General features: G+C 42.6%; 1 long non-coding RNA gene across 1 annotated transcript; it reads left to right on the top strand.

Annotated features, from left to right (window-relative positions):
* Positions 1-9,778: 9,778 nt before the first annotated feature.
* Positions 9,779-13,063, top strand: LOC143771114 (uncharacterized). Its single transcript, XR_013215030.1, has 3 exons — positions 9,779-9,922; positions 12,729-12,757; positions 12,851-13,063. It is a non-coding gene; the product is annotated as an uncharacterized LOC143771114 (long non-coding RNA).
* Positions 13,064-14,798: the final 1,735 nt, after the last annotated feature.

Below are 14,798 nucleotides of genomic sequence, written 5' to 3'. Positions count from 1 at the left end.
TTACAGAGTGATCTATTTCAAGTGTTTATTTCTGTTGATTATTATGACTTACAGTCAATGAAAACTCAAAAGTCATTATCTCAGTAAATTAGAATAATTAACAAAAAACACCTGCAAAGGCTTCCTAAGCATTTAAAAAGGTCCTTCAGTCTGTTTCAGTCTAAAGAGAAGGGCTCACGCCATGCCATGTGGTTCTGAATAAAATCCACTATCACTTGGAATACTAATGGAGTGCTGCCTTCCTTTTGGTTTCTATGGAATTCTGGCAAGTAATTGATGAATTGCTGGGGAGGACTGAGCACCTGATGTTCTAATATTGTGCTGTTCCATTTTTTCTACATATGGTTTCAACTGTAGATAGAAAAAAGTGGAATAGTACACTGTGGATGCAAAATGCCTCCCAAACAAAATATCCAAATTTTGTAAGAGTATATAGAAGTAAAAAAATTAGGCAGCACTCCAATAGTTACCAAATTAAATGGACTTTACTCAGCCTGCATGTCGTGGCGAAGTTTCTGTTCAAATGAACCTTTCTCAAGTCTTGAGAAAGGTTAATTTCAACCAAAATGTCACCATGCCATGTGGGCTAAGTAATGTCCATTTAATTTGGTAACTATTGGAGTGCTGCCTACCTTTTTTACTGATAGATAGATAATAGATGGCAATTAGGGTAATGGTGGTTGGAGTTGATTTCAGCTGTAAAGTGTCCAAAAACACAGCTGACATCAAGACCTGGTACTAGTAATGGAGAGGTGTCTATCAGACATCCCGATTACTAACCCAATAGTCAGGCTATGTGCACACATTGCGGATTTGCCCTCGGATCTGCAGCGTTTTTGACACTACGGATCTGCAGCAGTTTTCCATGCGTTTTACAGTAGCATGTTAACCTATGGAAAACCGAATCCCCTGTGCACATGCTGTGGAAAATACCGTTGTTTTTTCCGCAGCATGTCAATTCTTTTGGCGGATCTGCAGCGTTTCTGCACCCATAGACTTGCACTGAGTCAGGCACATCTGGCGCAAAACCGCAGATGTAAAAAAGATCTACGGTTACCTGTGGGTGAAACGCTGCAGATCGGGAGGAGGTATTGTGTGGGTGGAGTGTGGGCGGTGACTGTGTGCGTGTATGTGTGTGCAGGCGGGGACTGCGGGCTGTCCGTGGGCCTGTGGGGGTCTGCTGTGGCATCTGTGGGGCTGTCAGGGGGATCTGTGGGCTGTCAGAGTGTGTGCGATGCTGTCTGGGGCTGTGCGGCGCTGTCTGGGGGTGTGCGCTGCTGTCCGGGTGTGTGCGGGGCTGTCTGGGTGTGTTCGGGGCTGTCTGGGGCTTTGCAAGGCTGTGCAGCGCTGTCCAGGAGTGTGTGGCGCTGTCCGGGGCTGTGCGGTGCTGTCTGGGGGTGTGCAGCGCTGTCCGGGTGTCTGCGGGGCTGTGTGGGGGGTCTTTGGGGTGTTGTGTGTATGTGTGTATGTGCAGGCATCATCCGATGGGACTACAAGTCCCATCAGGCTATGCCTGCTACAGTGACAGTGATTGACAGATAAGCCAATGATGGGACAGTAGTAGTCCCATCATCCGGGCAATGTGTTGAATGTCAACATACAGTACATACAACATACAGTACATACAGCATAGAGTACATACAGTACATACAACATACAGTACTGTTGTGAATTCTGTTGTGGGTTCTGCTCTTAGGCTCCCTCCGGTGGTTATAAGTGGTAGTGCTGCTGTTTGTCCTTCACAACGGTCATCAGCTGCTTCCACTTTGGACGGGGCTATTTAGTCTTGCTCCTTCCTTTAGTGAGTGCCAGTTGTCCATTGTTTTCTAGGGACCCACATCTCAGCTTGGTTTCTCCTTCTGGATTGTCCAAATCATCAAAGATAAGTCCTGGCTCTGTTTTTGCAGTCCACATGCGGTGGACTTAATTGTTCTGTGAATTGCTATGTTTTTTCTTGTCCAGCTTTGTCTGTGTTAAGATTTACTCAGCCAAGTTGGAAGCTCTGGAGTCACAGAGTTACCCTCCATGCCTTTAGTTAGGTGTGGAGATTTTGTATTCTCTGTGGTGGATTTTGTAGTATTTTTTATACTGACCGCACAGTACTCTTTCCTGTCTTTCCTTTCTAGGTAGCGTGGCCTCCTTTGCTAAATTCTGTTTTCAGTCTGCGTTTGTAATTTCCCTCTCCTCTCACAGTCAATATTTGTGGGGGGCTGTCTTTCCTTTGGGAATTTTCTCTGAGGCAAGATAGTATTCCTGTTTCTTTCTTTAGGTTTAATTAGTCCTCCAGCCGTGACGAGGTGTCTAGGGAGTGACAGGAACATCCCACGGCTACTTCTAGTTGATGTGTTAAGTTCAGGGTCTGCGGTCAGTATAGAGGCCATCTACTCCAGAGCTCGTCCATGCTGCTCCTAGGCCACCAGTTCATAACACAGTACATACAGTACATACAGCATAGAGTACATACTCACCAATCACCTTGATCCCGAAGCCCTCGATCACCTGTAAAAAATATTAAAATAATAAACCAACAATATACTCCCTGTGTCCGCAGTAGTCCAATTAATACGAGTGTCCCACAATGATCCCCCCAGTGGAGAGCTGCCACATTAGCTGATGCAACTGCTCTCCAGGGGCCCCAGCGATACAATGACAGAAGGTATCCTTCCGCACTGTATCCCTCCGCTGTGAGTATAGTTCATACTCTCACTTACGGCACTGCTGTGTGGGAAAATTCCCACACAGCATTGCCATAAAGTGAGAGCAATGAACGCTTGTAACCTCTTCAGTGATGCACTGCAGGAGCCATTGTCTCCTGTCAGTCTGTCACTGGAGGCCCTATAGAGTGGTGACATCACCCGATGTCACTGTTCTATAGGGAAGATCGTCATGGGACACTCGTCAGTAATTGGATTACGGTGGACAGGGAGTATACGGTTGGTTTATTATTTTAAATTTTTTGCAGGCGATCGAGGGCGTCACAGGAATTAGGCATGTTTGTAAGTATGGTGAAATTAAGAATATTAAAATACTTTTTTCTGGCTATGTCTTTTTTTAACTCTTTCACTACTATAGGATTAATAATGGATAGGCGTCTTATTGACACCTCTCCATTATTAAATGGGCTTCATGTCACCTTGCAATACAAAGGTGTCATTAACCCCTTATTACCCCATAGCCCACCGCTACACAGGAGTGGGAAGAGATGGGCTACGTGCCAGAATTGGCGGGGGGATGGTATTTGTAGCCAAGGGGGGCAAATATCCATGGCCCCTCTCTATGAATATCAGCCCGCAGTTGTCTGCTAACCTTTCTGGCTATAAAATATAGATGAACCCCACATCATTTTTTGGGGGGTCCCCCTATTTTAATAGCCAATAAAGGCTACACAGACAGCTGCGGGATGATATTCATAGCCTGGGAAGGGGTCATGGGTATTAACCCCTTCCCAGGCTACAAATATAAGACCCCCGGCCGTCGGCTTTCCCTCTCTGGTGCAGAAAGTTGTACGGGAGTCCACGCCATTTTTTTCCCTTTTTTTTAAATTTAACATATTGTTCATTAATAAACATCGGCCTTGCTATTATATATCTATGGATAGATGTCGATAGATATATGGATAGTTAGATAGATGGATAGATAGATAGATCTACATCTATCCATAGATATATGTATGAATAGATATATCTATTTATCCATCTCATTCCTTCTATCTATCTATCTCATTCCTTCTATCTATCTATCTATCTATCTATCTATCTATCTATCTATCTATCTATCTATCTCATTCCTTCTATCTATCTATCTATCTATCTATCTATCTCATTCCTTCTGTCTATCTCATTCCTTCTATGTCTCATTCCTTCTATCTATCTCATTCCTTCTATCTATCTCATATCTATCTATCTATCTATCTATCTATCTATCTATCTATCTATCTATCTATCTATCTATCTCATTCCTTCTGTCTATCTCATTCCTTCTATGTCTCATTCCTTCTATCTATCTCATTCCTTCTATCTATCTCATCCTATCTATCTATATATCTATCTATTCCATATCTATTTATCTATCTATAGAAAGATAGATAGAAGGAATGAGATAGATAGATAGATGATAGATAGATATGAGATAGATAGATAGACAGATAGATAGAGAGATAGAGAGATAGATAGATGATACCACCACACTGCCCCAACACAGTATGATGTTCCATAGTGATCCTTCACACACAGTAAAGGTACCGTCACACTCAGCGATGCTGCAGCGATATAGACAACGAGCCGATCGCTGCAGCGTCGCTGTTTAGGTCGCTGGGGAGCTGTCACACAGACAGCTCTCTCCAGCGACCAACGATCAGGGGAACGACTTCGGCATCGTTGAAACTGTCTTCAACGATGCCGAAGTCCCCCTGCAGCACCCGGGTAACCAGGGTAAACATCGGGTTACTAAGCGCGGCCCTGCACTTAGTAACCCGATGTTTACCCTGGTTACCATTGTAAAAGTTAAAAAAAAAACACTACATACTCACTGTTATGATCTGGTGGCCTAAGAGCAGCATGGGACGTACTCTGGAGAAGGTGGTACCTGTACTGACCGCAGACCCTGAACCTAACACCGCAACTAGAAGTAGCCGTGGAATGTACCTAGCGCTCCCTAGACATCTCGACACAGCCGGAGGACTAATTACCCCTAGAGATAGAAAAGGGGAAACTATCTTGCCTCAGAGAAAATCCCCAAAGAACAGGCAGCCCCCCACAAATATTGACTGTGAGAGGAGAGGGAAAAAACATACACAGACTGAAATGAGAATTTAGCAAAGGAGGCCACCTCTAGCTAAATAGTGTTTAACCACACTGGAGAAGTTGGCAATGAAACGGCGATAAAAATTAGCAAAGCCCAAAAATTTCTGAAGGCTCTTCACGGATGTGGGCTGGATCCAATCATGAATGGCCTGAACCTTAACCGGATCCATTTCTATAGATGAGGGAGAAAAAATGAAGCCCAAAAAAGAAATCTTCTGTACTCCAAAGAGGCACTTAGACCCCTTCACAAACAAGGCATTACCACGAAGGATCTGAAATACCATCCTGACTTGTTTCACATGAGACTCCCAATCATCTGAAAAAATCAAAATATCATCCAAATATACAATCATGAATTTATCAAGATAATTCCGAAATATATCATGCATGAAGGACTGAAACACAGATGGAGCATTAGAGAGTCCGAATGGCATCACAAGGTATTCAAAATGGCCTTCGGGCGTATTAAACGCAGTTTTCCATTCGTCCCCCTGCTTAATACGAACCAGATTATATGCCCCTCGAAGGTCAATCTTAGTAAACCAACTAGTCCCCTTAATCCTAGCAAACAGATCAGAAAGCAAAGGCAAAGGGTATTGGAATTTGATTGTGATCTTATTCAAGAGGCGATAATCAATACAGGGTCTCAAGGAGCCATCTTTTTTGGCAACAAAGAAAAAACCTGCTCCCAATGGTGAAGAAGATGGCCGAATATGCCCCTTCTCCAAGGACTCCTTCACATAGCTCCGCATGGCGGTATGTTCTGGCACAGACAGGTTGAAAAGTCGGCCTTTAGGGAACTTACAGCCTGGAATCAAGTCAATAGCACAATCACAGTCCCTATGCGGTGGAAGGGAACTGGACTTGGGCTCATTGAATACATCCTGGAAATCTGACAAAAACTCAGGAATTTCAGAAGAGGGAGAGGAGGCAATTGACATCACAGGAACGTCACCATGAACCCCCTGACAACCCCAACTAGTCACAGACATAGATTTCCAATCTAATACCGGATTATGCACCTGTAACCATGGGAAACCCAGCACAATAGCATCATGCAAATTATGCAACACCAGAAAACGACAATCTTCCTGATGGGCTGGCGCCATGCACATGGTCAGCTGTGTCCAAAACTGAGGTTTATTTTTAGCCAACGGTGTAGCATCAATGCCCCTCAAAGGAATAGGACTCTGCAAAGGCTGCAAGGGGAAACCCCAATGTCTGGCAAATTCTAAGTCCATTAAATTTAGAGTGGCGCCTGAATCCACAAATGCCATGACAGAAAATGACGATAATGAGCAGATCAGGGTCACAGATAACAGAAATTTAGGTTGTACAGTACTGATGGTAACAGAACTAGCGATTCTCTTGGTACGCTTAGGGCAATCAGAAATAACATGAGCAGAATTGCCGCAGTAAAAACACAACCTATTCTGACGTCTGAATCCTTGTCGTTCAGCTCTAGACACAATCCTATCACACTGCATAGGCTCAGGACTCCGTTCGGAAGACAATGCCATAGTGTGCACAACTGTGCGCTCGCGCAAGCGCCGATCAATCTGAATGGACAGAGACATAGAATCACTCAGACCAGCAGGCGTGGGGAACCCCACCATAACATCTTTAACGGATTCAGAAAGACCCTTTCTGAAGATTGCCGCCAAGGCATCCTCATTCCATTTAGTCAGTACAGACCATTTTCTAAACTTCTGGCAATATGATTCTGCCGCTTCTTGACCCTGAGACAGGGCCAACAAGGTCTTCTCAGCATGATCCACTGAATTAGGTTCGTCATACAATAACCCAAGCGCCTGAAAAAGGTGTCTACATTAAGCAACGCCGGATTCCCAGGTTCCAGGGCAAATGCCCAATCCTGGGGGTCACCACGCAGCAGAGATATAATAATTTTAACCTGCTGGATGGGATCACCAGAGGAACGGGGTTTCAGAGCAAAAAACAGTTTACAGTTATTTTTAAAGCTCAGAAATTTGGACCTATCCCCAAAAAACAAATCAGGAGTTGGAATTCTAGGCTCTAAAACTGGAGTCTGAACGATATAATCGGAAATACCCTGTACTCTAGCAGCAAGTTGATCCACACGAGAAGCCAATCCCTGAACATCCATACCAGCGCCGAACTCCTGAGCCACCCAGAGGCAAAGAGGGAAGAGAAAAAAAAAAACACAACAGACTACAGAAAAAAAAATGGCTCAGCACTTTCCTTCACTTCTTCTGAGATGCAATTAACTCATTGTGGGCCAGTTGTACTGTTATGATCTGGTGGCCTAAGAGCAGCATGGGACATACTCTGGAGAAGGTGGTACCTGTACTGACCGCAGACCCTGAACCTAACACCACAACTAGAAGTAGCCGTGGAATGTACCTAGCGCTCCCTAGACATCTCGACACAGCCGGAGGACTAATTACCCCTAGAGATAGAAAAGGGGAAACTATCTTGCCTCAGAGAAAATCCCCAAAGAACAGGCAGCCCCCCACAAATATTGACTGTGAGAGGAGAGGGAAAAAACATACACTGACTGAAATGAGAATTTAGCAAAGGAGGCCACCTCTAGCTAAATAGAAAGGACAGGACAGAGTACTATGCGGTCAGCATTAAAACACTAGAAAATATCCACCACAGAAAATACAAAAAGTCCACAGCTAACTAAAGATATGGAGGGTATATCTGCATCTCCAGAGATACCAGCTTGGCTAAAAAAAATCCTAATACAGACCAAGCTGGACAAGACAAAACATAAAAAGGAACTGAACAATAAGACCACAACATGTGGACAGCAAAATCAAGGCCAGAACTTATCTTTGTTGAAAAGAACTGCAAAGCAGAAGAGACCAGGCAGGGATGTGAATCCTCCAGGAACAATGGACAACTGGCACTGACTAAAGGGTGAAGCAAGACTAAATAGCCCTGTCCAAATTGCAAAAAGTGAGAACACCTGATAAATGCTGTGATTCATAGACAGCAGCGCTACCACTTACAACCACCGGAGGGAGCCCAAGAGCAGAATTCACAACAACTCACCTTCTGATGTCTGTCACGGCCCTGCGCTTAGTAACCCGATGTTTACCCTGGTTACAAGTGAACACATCGCTGGGTCGGCGTCACACACGCCGATCCAGGGATGGACAGCGGGTGATCAGCGACGAAATAAAGTTCTGGACTTCTAGCTCCGACCAGCGATATCACAGCGGGATCCAGATCGCTGCTGCGTGTCAAACACAACGAGATCGCTATCCAGGACGCTGCAACATCACGGATCGTTGTCGTTCTCGCTGCAAAGTCGCTTAGTGTGAAGGTACCTTAAGCCCCTGGCCCTCCACATGGTATGATGCCTTCAAACTGATGCCCTCTGAAACTCTTATAAGTAAATTTAGTTATGATGTTTGCATTATTGCAGTTTAGATTATTGTAATATCCTAACTGGGGATATTTCCTAAACCAGACACCCATAAGTAGACACCTGAATTGAAGTACCTGACCTTCAACAGTACAGAGCAGTTTAGAGGTTGGCTAGATAAGTAGTTTTTGACACAACTCCGGAGGTACTAATTCTCATTAAGGAGAGGGGTGAGCTAATTTGCATTCTTTTTTTTCTCATAGGGCAATGCCCATAACACTCCACACATCAGCTTTATCTCCACAATGAGAACCAGAAACCTTACCCGTCCCCCAAGTGAGTACACTACCCTATGAATTCTAGCTCAACTTATGAATCAATGCCATAAGCCCCCCAGACAGCTCAGATGGCTGTCAGTTGAACGATGGTTCAACCGATCGTTTAGCCAATAGCTGTCATGGCTGTCTGTCCCATATACAGGAGCGCTCGCTCTGCTGAATCAAACATGCTTAACTGCCCCAACAATCATTTTTCCAGGGCCACCATACACATTAGACTGGCTGTTGAACCCTTTGAGATCAGCAGGTTTGGCCGACATCAGTGTAATGTGTATGGGAAGCTATAAAATTGTTTCAGTAATACTTTTTAACTGTGGCTGTGGTTAACAGTAATTAACAGATACATATTAACTTGAATTAGCTCAGACATTGTGTTTACATGCATGTCTGTACTGGCCAGAAAGCCTTGCATAGGGAACTGTGACTAATGGATATCGGAAGGTATAACCCTGTTATTCCAGTTTAACCGAGAGCTGAGAATTGGGATTTGTCCACAACAGTCATCCTCAGAGGACACACCAATAAATAAGATTTTACTACACTGTGACAGTACCAGACTTTTATGATGTATCTTGAAGTAAAGCAGATTCTTTTTCCTCAGTTTACAAATAGCAGAAACGGAAAAGGAATGTATCCAGTAAGACATATGGTGAACAATGTTACTTACAGATATTCTCTACCAGTAACAGAAGAAGGTAGGAGAAAGACCTACAGAGCATATTTGCCCATTAAAAAGATTTTTATTATTGTAAACATAGTACATACAGTACATAGAAAAAAAGCTTTAACAAATGGATGCTGCTAGGCATACATGCAGGAGAACATAGGCATATGCAGGAGGTGAGAAAAGGCATGCATAGTGTAGTAGAAATAGATCAGGAGAATTGTCACGCGTCACATGTATGTACTATGTTTACAATAATAAAAATCTTTTTAATGGGCAAATATACTCTGTAGGTATTTCTCCTACCTTCTTGTGTTACTGGATATTTAATGAGTGCATCCCTTTAGTGTCGTTGATATTTGGGTCATGTGTTGCTTATTCTCTACCAGTCACTATATTTTCTATTTCCTGTGTTTGTCTGTGACTGGGTTCCAGGATGTTTTTCAAGCAACGTCTTTCATACATTTTGCTGAAACTAGAAACCATGCAAACGGAATGTTGAAAAACAAGTTATTCTACCCAACAAAATAAGAATAACTAGAAATGCTGAGTAAGATACTATATTGTGAGTTAAGGGGTTGCTCAGCCTTCTTTTGCTGCAATAAGGCCCAGAGTGGCCTAAATAAAATATCAATAAATATATTCTCATCTGCCAATCCTCCATACTGCTGCCAATGTGCCTACATCAGTCTTCTTACTCATCCGTTAGGAACTGCAGCTATTCAGTTGTTGCAGTGGTCACCAACGATGGGCTGAAAAAGATGTGAGTAAACCCATAGAAGATCCATGTTACAGGGCTGATTCCTAACAGCCATCTCCCACCTCTCCTTGAGAAACAGCCAAGATTCAGTAAAGCATCATGGATCTCTTTGTATTAAATTATTCATATTTTTTCATCTACAATTTTTTAGGGGATTGAGAAATACTGTCAGAAGATTCAGTGTCTCCTTACCGGAGTAGAGAATCGGACATCTGCTGCACACCTAAGGCTAAAATTTATTAGAGCTCAGTGTGCCATGAATTGGAAATTATAAGATGTTTTCTTTATCTGCTTGACTTATTCTATATGCAAGGTTCTAGTGACTATGGGATATCATATGTAACTCAGCAATCTATTGGTAGCTTTAAAGAAATAGATACAAAGAAATGTAGAAATCCCAGTTGAAAGGATACTGGTTTCATTTAATTGCTTTATCGTGTAAATGTATTCCCAGCAGAGGAGAACAGGTTTGTTTCTTTTGAGAATTAAGTGCTATGTTTCAGTGGAAAAAAATTGTTTAGATACTATCAAGAACTCAGATATGAGCTGTTGGTCACACAGAACACAACCATAAAGACAGTACTAACTATACATGCAGTTTTAGCACATTTTTATAGGTATCTGCATTTCAAGGGCAGGACTCAAAAAAATTCTTTAAACCATCTTTTAAATTCTTTATGATAGAATAAAGTAGCAAAGAAGTTTTGATTTTATTAGTCAATATATAATTTTAATTCAACATATGCTATTATAATATTAAAAAAGTTGAGCGGTCACCAGATATTGTTGATCTATCTATAAGATAGGCCATTAATGGCAGATCAGTGGGAATCTGACACCGTGTACCCCCATCCATGAGATTTTGTAAGCTTTGTCATCCGCAGCATGTAAACACATTGGGCGAAGATGCAATGTGTATCTTCATTTAATGTGTAGCGCTGCCAGGTCCTACAGAACATCCACTATCGAGAGAATTGCAGCTCCATTCAAGTTATTTACATTCAGATATTGCTGGGGCTCATAAGGCTGATTGATGTGGGGTGCTGCGTGTCAAACCCCCTCCAATCTTGTATTGGTGATCTAGTTTAAAGCACCACTCCAGTGTTTTTGGTTTTTTTTCAACACTATTGGTGAGTCCCTGACCCTAGATACTCACCAGCCGCTGTCTTCACCTTTCATGGGTGCCGCTCAGGTTCCGCTCAGCCATCTTGTGACCACAATTTCTGGCTGGCCAGGTCAGAAGCTCTCAATGCAAGTCTATGAGTGCTGAAATGAGACTCTCATAGATTTACATTGAAATGTGACCTTTGGCTTGCTCCAGCAAACACTGGAGAGATTTGGCAGGTCACAAACTGCTGGAGACCGTTGGGAGTGGTGAAGATGACGATGGGTAAATACAAGACTAAGGGTACTGTCACACAGTACCATTTTGATCGCTACGACGGCACGATCCGTGACGTCGCAGCGATCGTATGAATATCGCTCCAGCGTCGTAGACTGCGGTCACACGTTGCAATCACGGCGCTGGAGCGATGCCGAAGTCCCCGGTAACCAGGGTAAACATCGGGTAACTAAGCGCAGGGCCGCGCTTAGTAACCCGATGTTTACCGTGGTTACCAGCGTAAACGTAAAAAAAAACAAACAGTACATACTCACATTCCGGTGTCTGTCCCCCGGCGTTCTGCTTCTCTCCACTGTGTAAGCGCCATAGCCGGCAAGCACAGCGGTGACGTCAGACGTCACCGCTGTGCTCGCTTTCCGGCTGGCCGGCGCTCACACAGTGGAGAGAAGCTGAGACGCTGGAGGACAGACACCGGAATGTAAGTATGTACTGTTTGTTTTTTTACGTTTACGCTGGTAACCACGGTAAACATCGGGTTACTAAGCGCGGCCCTGCGCTTAGTTACCCGATGTTTACCCTGGTTACAAGCGAACACATCGCTGGATCGCTGTCACACACAACGATCCAGCGATGTCAGCGGGTGATCAAGCGACGAAAGAAAGTTCCACACGATCTGCTACGACGTACGATTCTCAGCAGGATCCCTGATCGCTGCTGCGTGTCAGACACTGCGATATCGTAACGATATCGCTAGAACGTCACGAATCGTACCGTCGTAGCGATCAAAATGGTACTGTGTGACAGTACCCTAAGGGCAGGAAACTTAGATTAGAAACACCAAAATGCTAAAGTGGTACTTTAAGGATCAGACATCTGGTGACTGAACAACCTCTTTAACTTTTCCACAATATGCCTGCATTTGATCGTAATATGCTGTGAGTGGAAGCCATACATTTAGGCTGTGTCCCCACGTTGCGTTTTTTAAGCATTTTCACCACGTTTTTCCACTGCGGAAACGTTTAAAAAACGCTCACAAAACGGATCCCATTCATTTTAATAGCATTCCGCAATTGATGTGCCCATGCTGCGTTTTTTTCCACAGCGGAATTGCATCGCAGAAAAATACGCAGCATGTTCATTAATTTTGCAGAATCAAAGCGTTTTCCATGGCAAGGGAGTGCGGATTTGAGGCAGAAAAATCTGCTTCTATTCTGCAACGTGGGCACATAGCCTTAGTGCGCAAGGCAGGATTGGATTACCGCAGTAAAAGTCTGAAATAAATAAGCATACAAAGATTTTTCTCATGTGTTTCAGAAAAAATAATGACCTGGTGTATGCTATTACAAAGTAGATTAATTCTATGTGCTATACCAGTTGCAGATATCAGAATATACATGCAATAATATATATTTATAAATGAATGTATTATGGTAAGCGATACCACAAAGTATTTTTTTTTCTTTCTAGAGTTTGACTTGCTATTAATTCAAGTAAAGGTCAGTACTGTGATGTCCAAATACAAACAGATACCAATCCATCATACAATATCATTAGGGAAAAGTCTGATTTTCTCCAAATTTATCCTGCAGCAGGACAATGAGCCCAAACATACAGCCAATGTCATGAAGAACTATCTTCAGTCAAAGAACACCACGGAGACCTGGAAGTGATAATATGGCCTCCACAGAGCCCTGACCTCAACATCATCAAGTCTGTCTGGCATTACATGACGAGAGAGAAGGATTTTCACATGACTATATCTACAGAACATCAGTGGTTCGTTCTCGAAGATGTTTGGAAAATCTCCCTGCTGAATTCCTTCATGAACCGTGTGAAAGTGTTCCTTGAAGAAATCAAGGCAAAGGGCTATATATTGATGTGATTTAGATTTCTCTTTTTCATTCATTTTGCACTTTGTTAAACGATAAAAATAAACTACTAAAACATTTATTTTTAACACTTTACCGACATGTAACACATGTAAGGAGTGGGCTCACAGGTTGAGCCCGCCCCATATACGCAGATAATGGCCTTGACATACCTCCAGGACCTGCCTGTAAACAGCTGTCGGGGAGCAAAATTCCGCCCGCGACTGCTAACCTGTTACATGCAGCTGTCAAACTCCTGTAAAAGTCATTAATATCGCACCAGCATGGGAGTGCATCATTCCATGAGCCCATTGATGCCTTCTGTAACGCAATCGTGGCTCACTGATTGGTTCCTATGACAGATGACGGTTTTTTGACGACCTTTGTGCCTGTCATAACAGAGCTCCTTTGAAAAACTGCCTGTGATTTTTACTATATGCAGTAATACTGTGGTGTTGTTGTATATAGCACAAGCAATCGCAGATTCAAGGCCCCCTAAGGAGACTGATAATTAAGGTAAAAAGTAAAGAGTACAATTCAAAAAAACATAAAAGTTCAAATGAGCCTTCTTTTCTCCATTAAAAATAAAACACAAACATAAAAAATACACTGATGTGGTATTGCTGGGTTTAGAATGCCCTGATCTATCAAAACCTAAACGTTATTAATCTGATTGGTAAACAATATAAACAGAAAAAAAATTTAAAAAACAAAATTGTACTTTTTTGCTCACTACAAAACTACAAAAAATGACATAAGAAACGATCATAATTACCTATCCTAAAATGGCATTAATAAAAATATTGTTTTGTCCCACAAAAACTAAGCCTCCAGACAGCTCTATCAACCGAGAAAGGAAAACATTACGGCTCTTGGTAAAATGGTGACACAATAGAAAAAAACTCTTTTTACAAATTTCTGATTTTTTTTTTCACCACTAAAATAATAATAAAAAATTGACAAGTTTTGTATCTCCACAATCATACTGATGAGAAGAATCATATTTCCTGGTCATTTTTACTACACAATGTATGCTGTAAAAACAATTCCCAATGAACAATGCCAGAATTGGGGAGGGTTGGCTTTGCAATTTCACTGAACTTGGAATTTTTTTCCTGTTTTCCTGTGCACTGATGAAAAATTAATTATGTCATTCAAAAGTACAACCTGGACCACAAAAAAACAAGCGGAAAGGAGGAGGAAGGGAGGGAAAAAACAAAAACACAAAACCAGGAATTGTTATTGTTAGAAAGGGATGAAAGCATTTTTACTTTGCAGCACTTTTTCCACACCTGCCTAAAACGTTTGCACACTACTGTGAGTAATTTACACTATATGTAATTTTTTTTTTACTAAGGCTGGTTTCACATTTGCGTCTGTGCGCCCTGCGTTTCATTCGCATTGATCCGCATGCGTCCTGCGTACCTATCTTTAACATGATGTACGCATGGACATGCGTTTGCATGCGTTCACTTGCGGATGCATACACATGCGTCGAACGCAACATGTTTCATTTTTTGAGGCGTCAAATCTTCGCAGCCATACGCATGCGAATGATTGCGGATGGAGTGCGTCAAAACAACGCATTACTGTCTATGGGAAAACAAGCGTACGCAAGAACATGCGTATGCTTGCGTTCGATGCGCATGCATACAACAGACTGAAAAGA

Source organism: Ranitomeya variabilis, chromosome 1, assembly GCF_051348905.1.
Source record: "Ranitomeya variabilis isolate aRanVar5 chromosome 1, aRanVar5.hap1, whole genome shotgun sequence".
NCBI classification, from domain to species: Eukaryota; Metazoa; Chordata; class Amphibia; order Anura; family Dendrobatidae; genus Ranitomeya; species Ranitomeya variabilis.
Note: the sequence above shows the minus strand (reverse complement) of the source record. Positions and strands in the feature narration are given on the sequence as shown.